Here is a 23,779-nt window from a genome sequence, read left to right on the forward strand (position 1 = left end):
CAATGAGACTTCTGTGGGCATGGCTTTCTCCTGAGAATTCTGGGAAATCTGATACTTCCTCCTCGGAGGCAGAAGACACTTCTCTCTCTCTATGCTACTCCCTGGGACACATTGCAGAAGACAAGCCACATGGATGCAACCAGACCTCTGAAGCCTGAGAAGCCACAGAGAGACCCTGTGATGAGATGCTTACAACACCACTGGATTCAAAGACTTTCTACCCACTGGCTTGTGGTCATCCTGCATTTGACTTCATCACACGTGTTTCGTGAGTCTGAAGAAAACTTTATAGATTGTATCGGACATATGAGCTAATATCAGACTTATGGCCTTGGGCTGGACTGGGTTGGGATGTTTACTCAATGTTCAATTCCTCTTGTATACAAACCTCTCCCTTATATAAATATGTGTATTTATGAATTTGTTTCTCTAGTCTACCCAGACTAACACAATATACTTTTAAAAACTCAGGTGGCTTCTAGCTGAAAAGTCAATGGTCATGACCCCATTTCTACATTACATATTCAGCTAGAATGAAGCATGTACAAATAGAGTTCTCAACACACAGAATCCAGGACAGATAACCCCTTTGGGAACAATAATGGGAATGGCAATACCATGAGGGTAGGGTGAAGGTAGGAAGAGAAAGGGGGAAAAGGGGAAACCAGTCACAATGATGGACATATGACACCTCCCCACACAACTCCCCCAGAGGTATGAACAACAGAAACGTGGATGAAGGGAGACAGCGGGCAGTGTAAGATATGAAAATAATAATAAATAATTTATCAAGGGTTTATGGGGATAGGAGGGTAGGGGTGGGGAGGAAAGAAAAAAAGAGGAGCTGATACCAAAGGCTCAAGTAGAAAGAAAATGTTTTGAAAATGGTGATGGCAACATATATGCCAATGTGCTTGTTACAATCGATGTATAGATTGTTCTAAGAGCTGTAAGGGTCTCCAATAAAAGGAGTTATAAAGAATAATTAAATAAATAAATAGATAGATAAATAAATAAATAAAAACAAAAGAAGATGCATGCCACTATGCACAAGAAAGGGTGCAGGGATCTGGATTTTAGCTTAGGAAACACTGCGGGGGCAGCTTGACTGTCACACAGGGCTGCTAGGGGAGGGAGTGGGGAAGAAAAACAAAAACAAAACTGTTATTAGGATCTGAGGAATTCTTATTAGCCACCTTTGATATGTAAAACACAATTTTGCTTGTTGAAAGTGAGGACTTTAAGCACTTGCTTAAAGGATTGTCCTTTCAGAATGGAGTCTAACTCAATGTGAAGAAAACAAAATCTTCATAACTGAACCAATAGGCACCATCATGGCAAATGAAGGAAAGATTCACGTTGTCAAGGATTTTGTCTTCCAGGGATCCACACACTGCTCATGGAAGCAACAGTCAAGAGATCGAAAGAATAGTTGCAATGTTGCACAAGATCGAGTATTGACAAGCACGGATGGTCGTTTGGGGACCAAGGTACACTTTATCCAAGTCATGGTGTTTTCAATTGCCTCATAGGCAAGCGAAGGCTGAACATCGAATAGGGAAAACTAAAAAGCCTAAAGAAGAATCGATGAGCTTGAATTGTGGAGCTGGTGACGAACTGCCAGGAGTGAAAGTTGTTACCGGATCAGGAGAAATCTTGTTTTCCTTGTTAATCACTCTGTGTTATAGCATGTTATCGTGGGGATTCATGGACAGCTTTCTTCATCAGAAACTAGAAAAGTTAGTATAATCCAGATCGGCAAAAATAAATGACATGTTTTTATTCAGATACGTCTGTTTTTTCCTGAGTATGCGAAGGATTACCCTGAGTAGATGAGTGTCCCAGGAATTTTTGATGAGTATTACTTGGAATTGTTAAACTTGGTAGAGCAATAAGCCAAAAGAAAATAAACAAGAAACCAGTGTTCCAAATCCCCATAACTTCTCCAAGAAACCTTGTCTTCGTTTGTATTAGCTGATCACACACAACTGAAATTACTGCAACTTATCATCATTCATAACACAAGTGCCATAGTTAAATACTGAAGATTCACTTTTATGGAAACTAATGAAATGATAGCAATTCAAAATTTAAGGACAGTATAGAGCAATAAAATTAATTAGATAAGCTTCTAAGGAAATTATTCATGTCCTTTGTGACTGGCCCCAAAATGTTTGCCTTTCATCTGATACACAAACACTAAATATAAAGATACTGCAATTAGAAGCTTGATGAGCATTCATTAAAGATTAATTTTTCTGAACTCAAGAGATGCGACAAAGTGGTCGGGAAGGAAAGGCCCCTTGCCAATGGACACAAAAGTCAGGCTTCTTTCACATCTGACAGGAGAAACGACGCAGTGGGGGCCCAGCATAAGTAACTCTTCCAGTTCCACCTCTGAGGGAGCATGACTTCCTGTCACCCCTCTGTCACATCGCTTCATGAATTGCCCATTAATTTTGCCCTTTTATAATCAAAGGTAATGGAATACTGCCAAGTCTGCGTTGCTTGGGAATTTGCTTCTAACTGGTTTTCAGGAGTTGCTGTTTGTGCAGGCATCGATTGACAAACATGGCTTTGCTCTTTCCGACTCTGAGAGGGGTGGGGGATGATTAAAAAAAATTAGTTGTACAAGTGAGACCCAATAAAAATTCTTGAGCCTTCTGCAGGTAAAAGGGTGGAGTCCATGAGTGGTCAATTAGAGTCAGTGGGGAAATACAAAATCAGAGACTTTATCATTGAACAGAGACCACAATGGAATGAAGTGTATCAGTGAGGGAGGGAGATGCGATCTGAATATACGATTAAAAAATAAAACCGAGCAGTTTAGGAAATTTAAAATACAACTGATGGGAATGAGACAGAAGATGTTCGGGAAAGACCTCTAGTATCTTTAGGTTCCCCAGTGACTGAAGATAAAACTGTCTAAGATATATGTTGCCCACAGATGTTACGTTTATTTTTTTTATCACTACTGATGGTTTCTCAATCCATGGACTAGGATATAACACAGGGCGACAACAGAAGGTAATTAAGGGTGGACACTAGCGATCACAAGCCATCAGAATGTTAAGGAGGTTTTATTATAAGATCGTGAAAATTCACTCCTGAAAACTTGGATCAACAGAGTCGTTCAGAATTAAATTAGAACTTTAATCAGATGGGGATTTTAGGATTTAATGATAAAGCTTGTAAGACAGAGCATTTCTATTAACCAAGAAGTGGCTCTCCTGGGAGAAGGAGCAGGGCTTTCTCTCTGTCAGGAACTTGTGAACGGCCACAGAGTGAAAAGGCTTCACACTCCCAAGAGAAAATGACCCTTAAGTGGTCTCTTTGGGTCAAGACCTCAGTGACCCCTGTCTGCTGTCCCTGCTGACTGCTAAATCATGCTGTCTTGTGAGTCCATTTTCAAACGCTCTAAATGCGTTGACCTCCCATTTATTACACTCCTCTAAGTGACTTGGGAATCGTGGAGTACTACATGACCACTTGCCAGTACGCCGCACTCCCTCTTTTTTCCGACGTTTCTACAAAAAACTCTCAGTATTCTTTTTCCAATACTGGGAGAGTGGAGGGTGAGTGGGTTGGAAGGGGGAACCAATTACAAGGATCCACATGTGACCTCCTCCCTGGGAAATGGACGGCAGAGAAGTGGGGGAAGGGAGACTCCGGATAGGGCAAGATATGACAAAATAACAATCTATAAATTTTCAAGGGCTCATGAGGGAGGGGGGAGCGGGGAGGGAGGGGAAAAAAAGAGGACCTGATGCAAAGGGCTTAAGTGGAGAGCAAATGCTTTGAAAATGATTAGGGCAAGGAATGTACGGATGTGCTTTATACAATTGATGTATGTATATATATGGATTGTGATAAGAGTTGTATGAGCCCCTAATGAAATGTTAAAAAAAAAAAGCAACAATGAAAAAAAAAAAAAGAGTTGAGCTCTTGAAACCTATGCTGTATCCCATTCGTGATGCTCCTGGGAAAATAATTAAGTCAAGAAGTGACATTTCCAACTTGCTGGCATCTATATCTAGCTTAAATTTAAAGTGTAGTTATTACATTCTATAAGGATAAGCACTAACGGCAGTTTATAAACTGAAACTTAATAATATCAGGCATGAAATTGTCATGTTTTGCATTTTTCTGTAAAGGTGTATTATGTACTATTTCCTATTTCTAATTTTTAGCCATGCGCGGCCTTACAAATGTGCCCCTCTCTAGTTTTATGCTGTGCATCTATGGAACCCAACCTGTACTGCCATCTAGTCGATTCAGCTCCATAGCGACTCCACGGGGTTTCTGAGACTGCAGTTTAGAGGCGCAGACAGGCTCAGTGTTCTCTGAGGGAGAGGGTGGAGGGTCTGAGACACTTTCATGGTTAGTGGACCAGTGCCTAATGTACCGCATCACCATGTACACGCTGTGTACAGACCTGACAAAATTGGGTTTGCTTTGCTTTTCCTTTCTACTATATGCATGATTTTCCTGAAATTGTGACTCACATATGCCCTCTTCTTTTGACATCCCTAAGACATACTTTTCTCCGTCTACGTCTCACTTTTCTCCTGCCTACAGCAGCGATGGAAATAAAATTCTTGGCCCTATGCTTCCTTTCATAACTTCAATCTGTCCTCCAAAAGTCTCTTTAATTCAATTCTGTCACCCAAATTGCACTGCTTGTACTACACAATTTTCATTCTTTTTCCCCCTTAAATATATTAAATAAGATTATCTGAAAATAATTGGGACTGAGTTTCCTAGTTTACAAGGCAATTCCACTCCTAAGTCCCTTATATGTTAGAACTTTATACTAGAGGGATTCACAGTTTGAGTACTGTGAATTAATGTACAGATTTATTTAATGTTCAATTTAAATGCTTATTCAATAACACCTGTCACAGATTACAATAACATTTTATATCAATATATAATACACACACATACACACTCATGCACACTCTGATAAGAAAGGCAATCTCGTAATCTATCTAGTAAGTGAGTGATTTGGTATGCACTATCGCTTTGATATATGTTGAACTATTGTGAAGTGATCATTTTCAAGTGGGATTAGTAGTTCAGGGAATATAGTGATAAAAATCTCTCTATATAAGTTAGATGCTACAGTTTGCGATAAGAGAAGTACACCTTTTGAACATCTTAAGGAAGTTGGGTATTTGGGATCTCAGGAACTAGCTCAACGTTTACTCTAAACCAGGAAGGAGTAAATTTCAATAATGAACTCAAGCAATCTGATCCTCCAGGAAACAAATATAAACAAACAAAAATAAAATACTGCTCCTCATAGTCTCTATTTGATATACTCCCATAAAAGCAAAATCTCAAAATACCATAATATTTTTAATTTATAACTTCCCATACAATATGAACACCATAATTCATTCATATATGCAGGATCCAAAGAAAGGATTTATGATTCCATTCTGTTCATATTTAGAAATAATAATTTTAAATGTTTCATAGGGTTAGTGGCTTAATTTTTATCTATGTATTTAACTTTAAAATTGAAGTTAAAAAGTGCGTCAACATGCATCTGGATGAACCCATATTCTTAAGTTAATAAAGGTGAATTCATTAGTTTTGTTCTTAGTAATTTCAAACCATTTTTTCCTACTCTATACTCATTTATGCATTTGCCTAATCCAAAATTAGAAAGTCGGTTATCTTCTGGAAGCGCTCTCCCTTTGCTTTGCACACTGACATCCTTATTATATCTGGAGATTACTGTTCTTTGTATTCTGAGTTGGAGGGCAAGGTTAATTTTTTTAATCTCCTCATGGTATTCAATTATATAATCAGCATTACTGCAAAATGTATCCATAAACAAGATAAGCATTTTATGCAGGACTGTTTGGACAGTAATTTGTTCTATTTGTTCCTTTTTCTAAATTTACGTTCTTACAATACTTTACTAATGTTGTTGTTGTTGTTAGGTGCCATCAAGCCAGTTGCAGATGCGATGACACCAGAACAAAACACGCCCAGGTTCTCAGGCGATGGGGTTGGAGCCCATCATGTAAGCCGTTATCTTAATCCATCTGGTCAAAGGCTTTCGTCTTGTTCGCTGCCCCACTACTTCACCAACTATGTCGTCCTTCTCCAGGGACTGGTGGTTAGGGGCCATTGAGACAGCTCAGACTCAGAAACCCAGTGTACAACACGAATCACTACCCAGCCGTCCCTAGCCTCGGAATTTATGCTTAAACACCCTGTGGCAGCAAGTGATCAATGCACTTCTTCGTGGGTTTGCCTGTTTTAATGACCATCTATTCTACAGCTTTCTTTATAATAAACATTCATATTTGGCATGGCAAATATGAAAAGTCCAATTTTAATTCTTTATTAATGATTCTTTCATTAATAAGTCCATATGTATTCTATCTATATTGGTTTCATTTGTGACCTTATACAAACACACACCAATACACAGAAACACATATATACAGTTGTTCGAATTCTGATTGATTTGGAAAATAAGCTACTAATCAATTTTTAGAGAAAATTTTTAGAGAAGCCCCTGTGGGCTTCGATGACAAATTCTTCATGAGAGTAGAAAGTCTCATCTTTCTCTCTCTGAGTGGCTGGTGCTTTTGAACTGCTGACCTTGTGGTTAGCAGCCCAATTCACTACTACTATGTCATCGGGGCTCCTCATGAGTTGGATAGTGCTCCCTTATTTACATCTCTATGATAAAGCTTGGACATGTGTTAGTTTTAAAATACATATTCAACGTACTCAATATATAAAATAATATATGGTCATTGTTTAATCTCTTTTAGTACATATTTAAACAGATTGGCTAGAGTTGGTAATTATGGATTATTTCTTATTTCTAATAGTAGAAATACTTTTTTGGCTAAGATTTTGTCAATATTGTTTGTCTGTTCAAATAAACAACTTTTCGACTTTTTTGAAGTTTACTATTGTATGTTTCTTTTCAATTTCATTAATATCTGTCATATTTATTTTTACTTTCTGAAATAATTCTTTTAGTTTTCTTTTCACTTTTAATCTTTAAAACAGTAAGGATTTGTTTATATCATGTCTCCTTGTCTACTATAACCATTTAGGGCTATTTTCCTTCTAGGCACCACAAAAGCCTCAGGTCTTGCCATGTCTTTACTTTGTTATCATTCTTTCATTTTTAATATTCTAATTTTCTCTTTGATTTTATTTTATCTTCTATGGATTATTTAGGAGTCTACGCCACATTTTCAAGACAGAGGGATTATATTAGGTATCCTTTTGTTTTGATCTCTAGCTTAATTCTACTGTGATGGCTTATTTTCAAGATGTATATAGGTGTGTTTCATAATCTTTTACAGGGAAGGAGACATTTTGGTAAATGTCTCAACCATGTTTAAGAGTAACAGTGTTTTTGTAATAGTTGAAAACAGTCCTATATTTACATATATTTTGTTAATAAACAATTTATTAATCATTGTATTCATATCTTACCTATCCTTCCTAAGGAGCCCTGGTGGCACTATGCACTAGATTTTCGGGTGCAAAATACCACAGTGTGGGACAAAGAGGCAGCTGTTTGCTCCTATAAAGAACAGCTCTACTCTGTCCTGCTGGGTAGCTATGAGTTGGTTTGTTTTATTTTTTGCTCTATTAGCACAGAGTTATGTGTTAAAATTTGATCTGAATGACTGATTTATCAATTTCTCCCCTTGCCTCTGCTATTTGATTTTAACTTTAGATGTCTTACAATAATATTATTGGGTATAAGCAAATTTATGATTGTTAGACCTGCCTACTGAATTTAATAGGCTCATTATGAAATATTCCTCTTTTATTTTTTATAATAATTCTTCCTTTTTGTTCTGCAGCTGAATTACTTTGATTTTAATTTACAATACATATCTCTATGAAATCCTTTCAATCTGTGTGTCCTTATATTTAAAGTACATAGCTAATCAGCAACATCATTTGCAAATCTGAATTGCATTTTCTGCTAGTATGGAACTTTATATATATTAAATGAGGTATATAGTCCACTTATATTTAAAAATAACTATATATTTGGATATTGTCTTTTTCTGTACCATTTTCTATTTTTTCCTCATTTTCCTTCTTTTTATCTTGTATTGGATGAATTTGTTTTGATTATTCCATTCGTCAAATTAGTGTATTACTCATTGTGGTGGTTATATAATCTGCTGTCAAGTCTCTGTCAAGACTTAAGAGTGAAGGGGCGGAGTTTAGCCTGTCAATCAGGTAGCAGCTTCATGACCTCATTTGGAGGTGCTTAGGAGATGAATAGCTCATTGGACATGGGATACATGCTCACTCCCTGCGAGACATGCTTGCTGACAAGACACAAGGAGGTACTCTATAGCCCTGGAGCTGAAGGAGCCACATGGAGACCCTGCCAGCTCTGAGATTCCTCTACCATCACTGGATCCACAAGACTTTCCACCCACTGGCCTGTGATCTTCCTGCATTCAGTGTCATTACATGTGTTTTGTGAATCTGAAGAGGAAGCTATAGATTGGTATTGGACAAATGGGTTAATATTGGACTTATGGACTTAATCTGGACTGGGCTGGATTGTTTTTTCAATATTCAATTGCTCTTGTACATAAAGCTCTTTCTTCTAAACAATGGGTCATTATGAACTTGTTTCTCTAGACCCAGACTAACACACTCATATATCATTCCACTAATATTACTTTGGTGGGAACTTATTCAAGCCAAACAAAATTTCCTGCTATTGAGTCCATCTGATTCAAAAGTGACCCCATAGGGTAAGCCAGAACTGCACTTGTGGGTTTCCAAGATTGTAAGTCCTACTGAGAGTAATAAGCTTCGTCGTTTTCCTGGAGAGCTGCTTGTGGTTCCAATTTGCTCTCCTTTCAGTTAGCAGTCCAGTGCATAACCACTAGGCCGCGCGGGCTCCCGTGGAAGCTCAAGCATCACCACATGTGGACCTGACTTGCAATGTTTTATGTACAATACAAGAATTTTTACAATGCATTAAATCTAAGCACAATCTCGTGGCCTTTTTCTTATTGTTGTCTTCTATTTTAATCCTACTTCTAATTTATACACCTAGCTCAGTGTATTTGTATTAAATGTGAAGTACTGATTTACCTACATTTTGTAATTTTTCTCCCTTTATAGATTATTATGTTTCCATAGAGTCTGGTTTTCCTTAACTCTGAAGGATTGCTTATTACTTCTTTTAGTGAGGAACTGTTGGTGAAGGATTCTTCAATTATTATTCTGATAAAAATAACTATTTTATCTTTATATTCAAAGTCATTTATTGTTGATGTGAAATTCTTGTTACATTGTTATTCTTCTTGTGGCTTTCAAAAGGTCATTATTTTCATCTCAGTTTCATAAATTCTATATTAACATCAGCTGTCTATCTTGGAAGTCTGCAGATCTTTCTATTATCTTTAATATTTCAACAGCCATTATTTTTTAGCAGTATTAATATAAGTCCCTGTATACTGTTTTCTATGTATCCTGCTTGAGGTTTGCTGAGCTCTTTGAATTTCATGGCTTGATTTCTTCATTCAGATTTAAAAATTTGTGAACATTATGACAAAATCTTGCTTCTTCCATCACCTTCTTCCTCTTTTATGTAATATTAATTACAATTATATTAGATATTTTATATATAATCTTTAAGTGTGTAGACATCTCTGTGGTTTTATTATTTTTCTTCAATAATTCTTGTTTAAAAGCCTTTCTGGATATAGTTTTTCCCCAATCTATCCATTGGTTTGTTCTTTTACTGATTGAAATGTTCAGGTTTTGACTTCCTCTCTGATTTTTTGTATAAATTCTAGTTTGGGGTAAAAATATGCATAATTATAAAGTTATATCCATAATTATAAAATTATAATTTACCTATTTTCTTGAACATACTAAAATTATTATCTGTGTGTGTGTGCACATCACCTGGTGTCTTTTTTTCTGAAATCTGATTTTGTAATCTTTCTTAGCACACCTGATGATTTTTTTAATATATAAATCATTTTATTGAGGGCTCATACAACTCATCACAATCCATCCATCCATCCATTGCGTCAAGCACATTTGTACATTTTGTTGCCATCATCATTCTCAAAACGTTTTCTTTCTACTTGAGCCCGTGGTATGCCTGATGGTTTTAAAATACTTTTTAGATTGAATTTTTGATGCTAGGTTTGAAAAGTTGGTGCCGCTCTGTAAGGTGCTTTTTCCTTCAAAGAGGATTTCACTTTATTCCCAGAGAACTCTATTGGAGATTAAATCCACAAGACATGCTAACAGGACTGCAGTTCACACATGCATGAGGTTTGCTAAACTGTGTTTCAATTTGTGAATGAGCTATCTCAGTAATCTACCTGTCTTAGTCTTGATAGAGTGCCTTCAAGAAAAGATCCAATGAAAAGAGTGGTTTCCAAGGGCGTATGCTAGGACAGTCAAAGTCAAGTTGACCATGAGATCAACTCAGAAAGTTGTGATGATTGTTTTTTAGGAATTCCTAAGGGATAATCCTGATAGATTTTCATGAAGGACTTAGGAGCTTATTATGAATATACCTTTTAGGAATTGAAAATTTCATTGGTATAAAAAAGGGCAAAGAAGTTTCATCAAGCTGTTTTTTTTATCTTCTTTCTTTCCCTCTCATGCCAATATATCTGTTCATTTTTCAAGGGCAACAAGGAATGTCCTATGAGAATTGCTTTGGGAAACCTACCCCACCCGCATTCTAGCCTTGATTTTGCCCCTTTGGACTTGGCTTTGTTCCCTAAACTAAAAAAAAAAAAAAAATGGAGGAACACTGTTTGATTGAGGAAGATACATCCTCAGTGACTTCAAAGCTGTCATTTGGATGTGGTGCAGACCCAAGTGTGCAGAATTCTTCACAGACGGGAAGATAGATACACTGCTTTCTTAAGCACAGAGCCATAGAGGGAGGCTTTGTGGGGGAATCACATTTCACATTTTGATATTTTTGCTTGATAAAGAGGTCCACAATTTTGTAGCAATACTTTACCTTGCAGATAGGTAGATACCTTTGGTCCCATCCAAACTGGGTCTCAAGACTGAAGGGGACTAATTAGCTTCATGCGCTGACTTGGTGCTGGCGCCGGCCACTTTTGCTAAACTGCTAAATTGCCTGCTCAGATTTTCAGTCCTTTAGCACATACTCTTTGATAGATTTCAAAGCTCTTCTGCACATTTTAGGATTTGTCAAATGCACCAAGAGAAAACGTCACCCATGATGACCTGACCTGTTCCCTCCAATTACCTTTTCACTTTAATCTTGCCCCACAATTTTTGAATAGCTTAGTGGTCCTGGCTTCCAGTCGGTGTGTGCATAGTCCCATGAGACCGTCACCACACACCGCAGGTCAATGATGCCCGTTGGGTCTCCAGGCTCAGTGAGTTGAATCTATTAAGCTCTGAAGGCAGTAAGTCATGCTAACATTAGGAGGCACTTCAACTTGCCTCATTTCTCTCTGAAATCCTGTTTCCTTATGTACTGTCTGCCTTCAAAGAATGCCTCTCCACACTCACAATTATACAGTGGGAAAGTGGGTCTGATATGACCCCTCCTCATTGAAGCAGTTACCATCCTGCCCATTCTGATAGGCTGTCAATGAAACTGTGCCCCAGAGTACTATCTTTGACTGATTCTCTGGAAGTCTATTCGCAGGCCTTTCTCATGAAACAACACATCTGGATGGACTTAGTCTCCTGCCTTTCCATTAGCAGCCAAACTGGCGAAAACATAAATGAATTACATAACTTTGCCCCAGTATTATAACATTGTGATATTACATTCTTTCCCCTAGAAAAAGTACAACATGAATCACACCATGCTTGCTGAACAATGCATAGAACATCCCCATGCCATGGCTTATGGTCTGTGCGTGAAACAAGCACTGTGGTCAATGGCCAGCAGAGTTTGTGGACAGTAAGTAAGATCGCACGATCTGTAGTCAATGATCCGAGAGCGAGGGCAGGCCAATCCCTTAAGACTGTTAGTCCACAGCCTACGCGCTGGCCACAGTGAATTGTATATTTACTGTCACAGTGCACCGAGACATAGGCACCATATTGCATTAAATAAACAAATGCATAATTCAAGATAGATGATTAGCAGAGCTTGCTGAAATGATTACAGTGCAACCCACTACCTCAGTGTCAAGTACATGACAACAAAATGGATGATGTTGACTTATTCCCAACTGTTAATATTAAAGGCCTTGAGTACATATGAATAGGAGCATAGTTCTGCATAGTTACATCTATATATCACTACTTCCTCCAATTACATTTGTATCCCCCAAACCTTCGGTCAATCCATGTAAATATTAGAACAGTGACTAGGGACAGCATATTATGTCTTCTTATAATACAATTTTCAAGGATGTGCTGGGTGATATATGCGAACCTATTAATAATAGGAAGCGATGACTTTTGGGAAAACGTGGATGTACTGATAGAGCCATTGCAGAGAGCCTGTATATCAATCGGCACTTTGCTGTTCAGAGCGTCTTTAAGTCTTATTATTTTTATTTTTGACTTGTTTATTTTGTTCTATTTCATTTGCACAGCTAAAATTTAGATTCAAGCTGGAGAAACAAAAACTCAATTCAAAAATACCTACCCCATTAAAGGAAGGCTAATGAACTGATCTTAGGCCCAGTAAATCTATCATGTGAATGTGCAACGTAGAGCTAGATGCTGACAGGGACAGAAAATGTCAGGCTTATCTGAGAACATTATGAGAAAGTGAGAGAACTCAGGCCAATAAAAGAGTCTTCAATGTTGTTAGCCAAGTAATTCCAAATAACGATGAAACTAAAAACTGCTAGAAGTGAATTTTTTTTTCTTCCTGAACTTATGGAGAATGGAGAAAAGTCCTATATGTTACCATAAATACCCTAATTTTTTAAAAAATTACATCAAAGATAAAGATGAAACATGATTTTTTTTCCTTAACCAGAAACAAACAAACCAAAACACACGCGCGCGCACACACACACACACACACACACACATACACACACAACTGCATTACAAGCAAAATATAAGGTATCGTCAGCCTCTGCATTTTTTGCTATGGCAATAATCCAAGTGTTTGCAGGAGTGAGTTTCCACCCTGGGTGGTATGGTATGACAGGGGGAGGTCTTAGATCTACATTCTGTGACCAGGGAATATATGTGAGTAAAGGTGTGGAAGGACCATATGCACTGAAGATAATCCAATTTTTTACTAGCCAATGGTTGATTCCCTAAGGCAGAAGTCAATCATGCCCCAAGCCTCCATCCACGCTTCATCCTATTCCGACACCAACCTTTTCTCCCACTGGAGTTACTTCTCTGCTGAGTTTGAAAATCCATTGCAGTGGTCACAAGGAACTTACAGACAATACTCACAATTCCACTCTGATCGTGACCATGTAGGACAGGGTAGAATTGTCCCTTTGAGTAATTGGTGGCTGTCAATAGTTACAGAAGCAGAAAGTCTCATCTTTTTCCTTCAGAGTACCTAACAAGGTCAAACTATTGACATCTTGGTTGGCATATCCCTACCTGCAACCCACTAAGCCACTAGGGCTCCTTAATTAGAAGTGTTTATAGGGAAGTTAATCGGTCACCATAAATTAGGATTAGAAAAAATATATAGGTAGTTTTTTCTCTACAGAAGTTCCTCTTCTGGGGCATCAGCCATGTCTCTCTCTCTGGTTATCAGCCTCTCAGTCTTGGCCTCTACTACTGTGTCTCACAGTCTGGGGACTGCATCTCTGCCTTACCCTGTGGTCTTGGTGTTGTGGCCTCTGGTGCCACCGGTATCTCCACAACTTCAGACAGGGATCTCCCATGTGGTCCATGGACACTCTTTATGGTCATTGGAGCCTCCTCTTCCTGCTTCTGGGCTGGCTTCCTAGCCCACAGAGGAGTAGCTAAACTGACCAATCACCGAGTTAAATTCCTCTAAATCTTATTTGCATGGTTCTATGCAGTCATTTGGTGGGAGTTATAGAAAAATGGACAGAAGATCCACAAGAAATTAAATTTATTTCACTACACTATGTAAGCAGAGCATACCTCTAGTGGACAGGGCAGTGGTAGGGTCAAGTGAAGTACCAGATCATGCATTGAAAGTAGGTTTTCATGTAAAATAAGGATTCTTTATGATTCATGTTTGAACTACCAGCTGTATATTGGGAAAGTTGAACTTGGCGGTTGACTTAAAGAAACTGGATTAGAAATTGATATCCTTTACTATCTTATGTTGTTCTTCCATAGAAATTAGTCACAGAGTACCGTTCCATTTTGTTGTTTCCCTTTTAGCAACTTGACTTCGTTTAGGATGCATCCCTTCAGGACCCTTTACACACAATTTCAGGTTCTTACTCTTCTCACTGGTGATATTATTGTCCCCCAGACTTCTCTACCAGTCTCTCCCTGAATACACCACCAAAGCTCTATTAGAGAATTCCATGTGTGGCTTATCATCCCAACATCCATACTTATTTCTAATTACCTACAAAAGAGCAATTTGAATTTATCATTTTAATAATTTTGAATACTGTCTCTCCCGGTGATTCTTTCACAACTATATGAGAATAAAATGAATCCATAATTTTTAATTTCTTGTACACAAACCTTCATTATACTTTCTCCTCAAGAAAGTATTGGAATTTGTTCAACATTAAAACAGAATTAATTGGTAAGGTATTAAGGCAATTTAAAAATCATTCCATCACATGAATAGCAATGAATATAGTTTCAGGGTAACAGAATATGAAGGTAAGATAGGGGGGAGGGTTGGGAGAAAAAGCATTTAAGAGAAATAGGTGCCCGTTGTTATGTAAATGTAAGTTTTCATTATGCAGAGGGAAAACCTGAGGCTTTGGGAATTGTTCCTAAAATCAAACAACTCGTATATGATTACACAGGGTTTGGAATTCCTGTGTCCTTTTCTAGAGCACATCCATAGCATGGCCCATTGTACAGCGTTTGCCTGACATTGTAGCTAACTGTGGATGCCACAGAAATAGAGCTACAAAGATAAGCACTAGCAGAGCGGGCTTTGCCTTGTAAGGAACCTGGAGTGAACGAAGGGGCACACATAGCCTTCCAGCTCCTCGCCATTCATTAAGGCAGGGCAGGAGAGCAGCTGAGAAAAAGAAAGTGTAAACATTTCTCATGCACAGAAGCCTGTTCAATCCCATTTTGCATCATCTTCAAATGCTGAAAGGTCCAAATGGACAGACGACATGGCCGCAGTGAAGAAGAGCACTAACAAGTTGAGTCCTAGGGTGACAGAGTGAAAAGATACATACCCAATTATGAACACTGGCCCAAAAGGCAGAGTCAGGCTATGATTAAATCAGTTTTTCCTGCCATTTTTATGTATAGCAGGAAATACCTTCCCTCCTAGAAAAATCACCATGCTATGATGAGCCAATGGAATGAACTCACAGCCAATGGTAATTTTAGGAAATGACAAATGGCAGGATGACATAGTCTACTCGTGGGTTAAGAAGCCTTGGTGTCAACACTGGTCAAGTTCATGAAACGCCATCTAGTCAAACCTGCCCAGGGTCTACACGGGAGAGAAGACCTGGTAATCTGTTCCCAGAAAGATCACAGCCTCGGACACCCAGTGGGGCCATTTATTCTGTCACATGCAGTCTCACTGTTGCTCAACTCTCAAGTAGTTGACTAGATGCCACGCAATAAGAACATCAGCCCTGTCGAAAATGCTCTCCCTTCATTAGAGTGTTCAATCATTCCGTCATTCACTACGTATTTGCTGAAGGCTTACTATTGCCGGATCTTCTTTTTAGCTGATAAGGAGATACCAGTTGACAATCTAAGGCATTCAACCCAGAGAGAATAAGACAGGAACAATAAAACTGATGCACAAGTAAATCACACTGTGTGTTAGAAAAGATTAAGTACTAACTAAAAGGAATCAAGCAGGGCAAGGAACATCTGGTATTGGTGCAAGTTTACAATTACTGGCAGTCAGAGTTGGACTAATTTGAGCAAATTCTCCAAGAAGAGGGAGTTGCCATGATTATATCCATGGGATGGCACATTCCAAGCAGAGGAAATAGTTATTGCCAAGACCCTCAAGGGAGATCATGACTAATGTTTGAGAGTAGGCAGACACAGATTTCTCGATGATTAGCAATCAAAATTATTTTCTTAAGGGTGGTAGCAGACTGGCACATAATACTGACAGACTGGAACGAGAATTAAAATACGTTTTCCTTGATTGCTGCATTAAGATAACATAAGACACAACCTCTCTAGGTTTTAACAAAGAATTAGGCTTGGGCTGTTAACTTTAAAAGATACAATCAACTGCTGTGCTCTTGGGGGGGTATTTTATGTCTTTAGAAACACCTCTCCTCTGACACATTCCCACTTCAGAATATTTGTAAGCATTCTATGCCATTTTCTGTTCCCACTTCGTGACAAGCTAATAGATTTCCCCCTTCTTTAGCATATTATAAGCTTGTGATCTTATCATGAAAATAAGCATTAAGGCGGTTCTCATTCATTCTTTACTCATCCAATAAATATTTTTAATCTTTCATAATGAGTATGATTCTTATGTGTGATATTAGCTGTGAAGATTCTAGAGAAATGCAAGATGTAGTCTTTGCCATTGTTGACATTATTCTGGGCAGGGACAGGAGGCACATACACAAATAACTATAATTATAAATGAGGTCATCACTGTGTCCTCTGAATTCTCGTGTTATTTCAGAAATAGACACAGTTTCCAATAAGAAGTGGCATTTGATGTAGACCTGAAGAGAATAACAGTACTTACATATGCAAAGATCAAACAGGGTATAAAGAGCAGGAAAATGTTCCAAGAAAAGTTTGGAACTAGGGCATTGACAGCACACCATTCTGAGGGCCATGTGATAAAGCACAAAGGAATTTAAACGTGTAGCTTTGGGTTGGGGAATTTTTCATACAGTTTATATATACAGTATCTGATTAATATATATATACACACACCATTGTCCATATTCTATTGCTCACCTTAAGGCATGTTCTGTTCAGTGCAGAATCATAGATTTAATTATTAATAAGTCACAGGTCTAATAGGAAAAGTCAACAGAACCCAAACACAATCATTTTTCATGTAACTTTTATCCATAAAGAAGCCTTTAGAAGCTTTGTTCATATACATTATACAAATTAGTACTAACAAATTATGACTTAAGACTTAATGAGATCATTCTATGATGGGATCTTTATTTTGTGATCAATACATATGCTCTATACCTTATGAGTCAAAGCCAGCCCAGAGAGGCATACATGAACAAAATGGTGGGCAGGTCAGATGCCAGGAAGAGATCTCATGGGATACTTCCTAGATAGGGTTAGGACACTCATTCATGATCCAAAGTAATAACAGTACCAACAACAGTATAGCCAGGTGTTATATTGGCTGTGTTACATATTACTTCTTATTTTCTACAATTAAATCAATATGGTTATTCCAGTCCAAGAACCTACAACTCCTAGTTGTAAAATGTTAAGATATTCCTTTCTGGATCTCAGTAGGAGTTCTAAAATTAGGATCTGCTCAAATAGTGAAACCTTCCTCTGTACTAGAAAAACCCTTAGATTCCTGAAGACAGACTCATTTCTAATTCCCTTCACATATCACACTAAACTGAGCCTTGGGTTTTGTATATAATAGATGTTAGCATGGAACACAACAAAAAATATCAATCCATTGAAATAGATGAACGTGTAATACATGTTATTCATATTTAAACAAGCATCTCTATGAATAGAGGATGAATGGATGGATCCACAAGTCACGGAGAAGCAAGCAAACAAGATGTACCAGGAGGAACATGTCTTGCTTCATGTAAAATCTAATCGTGCAGAAGCTCCAGTCAAGATAAGAGGTGTAAGGCAAGAAAGCACTCTGGGAAGGAAAGCTTCCAAGGGGAACTTAGCTAACAAAAGTCGTGGACCTATGATAAACACAGGGTCAGTAAAGAAGTGTAACATGTTGGTAGAATGACTACGATATGTCAGTGCATGAGCATTATCCAGAGGAGTCAAAACTATATTCCCAAAAGCATCAGAAATTAAGGAATATTTTGGAATCACGTGACCCTGACTATGAGTATTTATTTTTATAAATACAGGTATTTTATTTGTTTCAGATATACTGGCATCCATGGCTTCATACCCATGATTTGTCCTGTCAAATAAAATGTTAGGCCGTTTGGACACTGTGAATGTTGTCAGGTGTCCTCCAGTCGGTTCGCCTCACTGGCAGCCTGTACACAACAGAAGGAAACAGTCCTGTGCCATCCTTACAATGTTTCCTATGTTTGAGCCCATTGTTGCAGCCACGGTGTCCATCCATCTCCGTGAGGGCCTTCCTCTGTGTTGCTGCCCTTCGGTATTACCAAGTGTGAGATCCGTGACCAGGGGGCTGGTCTCTCCTGCCAACATATCCAAAGCAATGTGAGACAAAGTCTCATCATCCTCGCCTCTAAGGTGCATTCTGACTGAACTTCTTCCAAGACAGATTTGTTTGGGCAGTTCATGACTCACAGGACCCAACAGGACAGGGTAGCACTGCCCCTTTGGGTTTCTGAAGCAATAAACTCTTTATGAGTAGAAAGCCTCGTCTTTCTCCTCCAGAGTAGTGGGTGGTTTTGAACTGCTAACCTCGTGTTTAGCAGTCCAAATGGTAATTACTATGCCACCAGGGCTCCCATATTATATACAGGCAGCCCCAAGATGCACGATCTGTGGTTAAATTCCCCTGAAATCTATCAAAGTAAAATCTTATGACTGTCCACTGGACGAAGCCTGAAAGCTGGATTCACTGTTTGCACAAAGCGGTTTCAGCTGGGAAGGCCCTGTGACGTGTCATCTGGGATATTATGCATGTCTCGGCAGAATGAGGTTGGAGTTGCAGGTGACAGAGAACGGAAAGGTGTCCCAGGAAAGCTAGTGAAGAGAGGGTTGCGTTTGGCATTGGTGCCTCTGCTTATGGTCACGCTGTGGTTGTGGCTGCTCCCTGATCGTGTGAAGCTGCCGGCGGCACTGCCTCGAGGCCATGTGGACACAGGTGCATGGCTTCTGGGTAGGAGAATAAAGCTCAGAGAAAAGGAGGGTCTGTGGAGATTGGGATGTACCCTGGAGCTCCCTGTTCATCCCCTCTGTGGCCTTGGGGTGTCTAACACTCTTAGAGTAAACTCACACACAAAAGGAGAGCTGGTTTCGCTTAAGAAAGGGAAAACCTAATGCAGAAGACCACAGACAAAGGTAGGAATTTACCTAGCCCAAGTGACATTAAGCAACTGCATATTGTTTTTTTTTAAGTGCTTCTTTTTTTAATGAAACAAATCCAAAAGATGTACAGTCAGGCTCAAATTGTGAAGTTCACATGCATATGGAGAAACACACAGACAGCAGGATGGGGCGCATGGGTCGAAACAGTCTCCGGAGTTTGGTTCCGCAGAGCTCATTGTCTGGGGCAGGGAGGGCTCAGAGTCTTCCCTGCCACCACTAGACTTGGCACCTGTGGACTTGGTCCAGGAAGGGGAGCTTTCTTCAGACGTCCCAAAGATGTTGGAGGCCATTTTGTTCCTCCGCACAGGTGGTTCTGCTGGCTCGTCAAAGCCTAGTGAGAAATTAGAGCCGCCACCTGGAGGCCGCAAAACCCGAGAGCTGCTTCTGCTGTTGGGAGCGACGCCCTTGAAAGTGGTGGTGGAGGTCATGGTGCCCAGGAACGAGGAGGGCCAGCGCGGGGAGCCGCGGTGCGAGGACCGAGCCGAAGGGCGCACAAGCACGCCACAAGCTACTACCGGCAACCGCTGCACGAACCTCCGCCTGCATATTGTTTTATGCTAGGTGTGTTTATGTATGCTTCTATTTATTTGTGATAGTGACATAATTTTATATTTTTAATATATACATTGCTTGAAATAGCAGGGACAAAGAGGTGACTGAAGCAACTGGAATTCTTAGCATAAAGAAGAATATAAAGACTGAACCTAAGTTTCTAACGAAGGGTCAGTTTCTAACCAGCAGCCCCTTCCAAGAGAAAATGACACAGTCTGCTCCCAGGCAGGTTTACTGTTGGAAACCCAAAAGGGTATTTTGACTTTGTCCTATAGGATTGCTATGTGTTGTACAGACTCAGTGTCAATGAGTTAAAGACAGCAGTCCTGGTGGGATAGTGGACTTTACAGTGAGCTGCTACCTGCAATGACAGCGGTTCTGAACCACCAGCTGATCCTTGGGAGAAAGATGAGGTCTTCTGCTCCTCAGGGATTTACAGCCGCAGATGTCCACAGAGGCGGCTTTACTCCAGTTTTCAAGACTGCAGAGTATCATGAAGTGAGTATTATGATTTATGATATTCTACAGTGTATATCTCATAGTATGATTTATGAAGTCATGATGGGATGCTACCCCCAAGGTCAGTAGTTCTCATCTACCAGTCATTCAAGGGGAGAACAGTGAGGCTTTCTATTCTTGTAATGGTTTACAGCCTTAGAAACCCATAGGAGCAGCTCTACCTGCCATATAGGATTACTATGAGTCAGAAGAGACTCAGTTTCAGAGAGGCTTAGTATTTGGTCACATGGTTACAAATCCTACTTTTGGTAACATGGACACACACACACAGACACACACACACATACACACACTAGAACAAGGGTAATAGAAAATGCATACAGCCAAATTCACTGCCTCAGAGTCAGTTTGAACTACTATTGTCCTTACAGGACAGAGCAGAACTGCCCTGCAAGGTGTCCTAGTCAATACTTCTTTATAGAAGCAGATGGACGTGTCTTCCATCCAAGGGGAAGGCTGATAGATTCAAACTGCCTACCTTCCCATTAGCCGCTGAGGAGCTAATCACACCACCACCCAGATTCTTTAAATTGAATTAAAATCATTAAAAGATATGGAACAGAAATAGACTAAAATGTTAACCCTGGGGGCCTGTGGGTTGTGAATTTGTGGGTGATTTTATTTTAAAAAAAAACATGCTCTTCGAGGGACCAGATCCTATACTGGGATGCCAAGCCCTGAGGAGGCCATCCCTTCACGGAGCTGCAAGGCCACGGGGAGGACTGTAGGGCTGACATGATGTCCCCTCCCTGGAAAATACGGTGTCAGGGGAAATAAACAATGCTGCGGCATGTGGCAGGGAGGGTGGCGGGTCTGACCACCCCCACAGTGGGCGGACCAAGAAGAGAACATAACAGACTTATCAACGGGAGCAAAGCCAAGCCACAACCCCCTGAGGAGCCCCAAAAATAGACTTCAGGCTAAGAGGGACAGCTCCCAGAACACTCGGGGACTGGTGGGGAGATAATCATAAAGGTCAGCAGATAAACCTGGAATTATGTATACTTTTTTTGGGGGGGTTGCTATTTTTCCCTCTTTTATTCAATCTTTTGTTTTGTCTCTATTAGTGTTGTTTTGCCTACTAATATAAGATAGGCATGGGAAGCAAACCGAAGGAGAAAGCACCTGGGCTGATGGTTCCAAAGGGACCTGGGGGGAGGAGGAGGCTGGGAAAGGAGTGGTGAGCAAGCAAAACCATAGACAGGGGAACAACTAGGGAACTGAAAGCAACAACCAGGAGGATGTACAGATTCCATTGGTGTTGGAGCAACAGCACTTGAGCTGAGAGGAATTACTAAGAGGCAGAAGAAGGGTAAGTGTGATGGTGGGGTAGGAGGAAGGTAATAGAAACAGTATTAACCTAGGTGTGCACTTATTTAAACATATTAATTCATAAAAATAGGGGTGTTGGCCTAGGTACATATATTTTTATGGCAACCCATCGAGGAAGTGGACGGACTTTGGGTCTCTGCTCAAGCCGTCCCTCAGTGCAGAACACTTTGTTCTAACAACCTGCCATTCTGTGAGAATCGCCTGCCCAACACAATCCCTAAAGACATACTGAGTACATAAGCAAATGTGGTGAAGAAAGCTGATGGTGCCCAGCTATCAAAAGATGTAGTGTTTGGGGTCTTAACGTCTTGAAGTTAAACAAGCAGCCATCTAACAAGGAAGCAACAAGCCCACATGGAAGAAGCACACTAGACTGTGAAATCTGTGGTGTCAATGGAATCATGACACAGGCACCAGAATACCCCAAACAAACAAAATATATTGTTGAGAATGAGGGAGGCCTTAGTAGACATCACCAACTCATCTGTAGACAATAGGACATCCCCTCACAGAAGGGTAACAAGGACAGGACGAGTCAATCAGGGTACAGCGTAGCACCAATGAAACACACACTATTCTTCTGGTACTTTGAAGCTTTCTCACCCCACTGTCATGACCCTAGTCCTGCCTTTCAGTACTGGCTAGCCTGGAGCAAGTACACTGGTGCAGATAAGAGCTCATGACACACGGAATCCAAGTCATATAAAGCCCTCAGGAGAAGATGAGGGAAGACGAGACGAAGGATGGATGCATAATTCCCTCCCTCCCACACGGGGGCGCTGAACAACAGAAACATGGATGATGGAAGACAGTGGTTAGTGTAAGGCATGAAAACAATGATAATTTATAAGTTATCAAGGGGTCACGGGATGGAAGGGAAAAAAGAGAAGCTGATACCAAGGGATCAAACAAATAAAAAGTAAATGTTTAGAAAATGATGATGGCAACGTATGTAAAAATATGCTTGAAACAATTGATGTATGGAATGTTATAAGAGCCATATGAGCCCTCAATAAAATGATTAAAATAATTTTTTAAATTCTCTTTCATTTTTTCCAGATAGCATTGTGTGCAGGGGCTATAAAAAGCCCATGGAAATATTGAATAAAAGTTAATAGAATTTCCCATGATCTTTATGAAGCTCTCATGTACATCTATCACATATTTAAATTAAGTAAGCTGCTTTTTAAAAATGATGTTTTCTTAATTTTTTTAATCCACGGGGTTGGGTTCAGTCTTTCAAAGCATTGACATTCTAGTCTGTGCGCATGAAGTATATTGTACAACTTAAGAGAAGACTGTGCTTTTTCTTTCCCGGTTGTCTCTTATTTCTCTTTCTAATATCCAGTAAGATTTGTCTACTGTCACATATTTATGGCAAATATAAGTATGTCATTCTCTCTGCTAGCAGTCATTATTCAAAGTAATTCTAAACTCTTAGAAGAAATTTCAAGTGTAAAACATGACACTGAACCCCCATGGTTTTGGTATGAGGGAGTCATTTCATTTTTATACTTACTAGGCAGCAGGAATGTGTGCATACATATACAAGTGAACACACACGCAATTGTAATATATAACAACCTAGGACCAAAATGGTATAATTTGCTATTGCTTGTATATCAGAATCAACATCTAAAGATATGTAGTGGTGTCATATTTAACCTTGTATCTATACCTACAAATGAAAAGGATACCATACTTTATCTCATGGGTTTCCAAACAAATTTGGCCTACTGCTCCATTTTTAGACAGAAATATAGATATATAGTCCCCTGGCAATTAAAAGCCTTTCTGGAAAGCCTGTAATTCAGGAGAAATTATATCTGTCTGATTTGGCAGCTCCATGGGTCATTGCAAGCCCCCCGAGTGTGGTATTGCCCACTTTAGGAAACACCTTTTATCTACATTTCTAGTTTCTCTTCATTCTCTCTCTCTCCATATTTCTCTAAGTGTGTTAAAAAAGGCACCTTCGTTGAAATTGATTTCAATATTTGCAACCCAAAAAAACGATGACTGAACCCCAAACATTTCA

The 23,779-nt window shown here is 39.4% G+C and overlaps 1 protein-coding gene and 1 pseudogene across 1 annotated transcript in view; both read right to left on the reverse strand.

Moving 5' to 3' along the window:
- The window catches only part of CDH8 (cadherin 8), a 447,886-nt gene that overhangs the window by 88,794 nt on the left and 335,313 nt on the right, over positions 1 to 23,779 (reverse strand). The window lies entirely within an intron of this gene.
- On the reverse strand, positions 19,383 to 19,872 carry LOC142432536 (jupiter microtubule associated homolog 1 pseudogene; annotated as a pseudogene).

Source organism: Tenrec ecaudatus, chromosome 18 (genome assembly GCF_050624435.1).
Source record: "Tenrec ecaudatus isolate mTenEca1 chromosome 18, mTenEca1.hap1, whole genome shotgun sequence".
NCBI classification, from domain to species: Eukaryota; Metazoa; Chordata; class Mammalia; order Afrosoricida; family Tenrecidae; genus Tenrec; species Tenrec ecaudatus.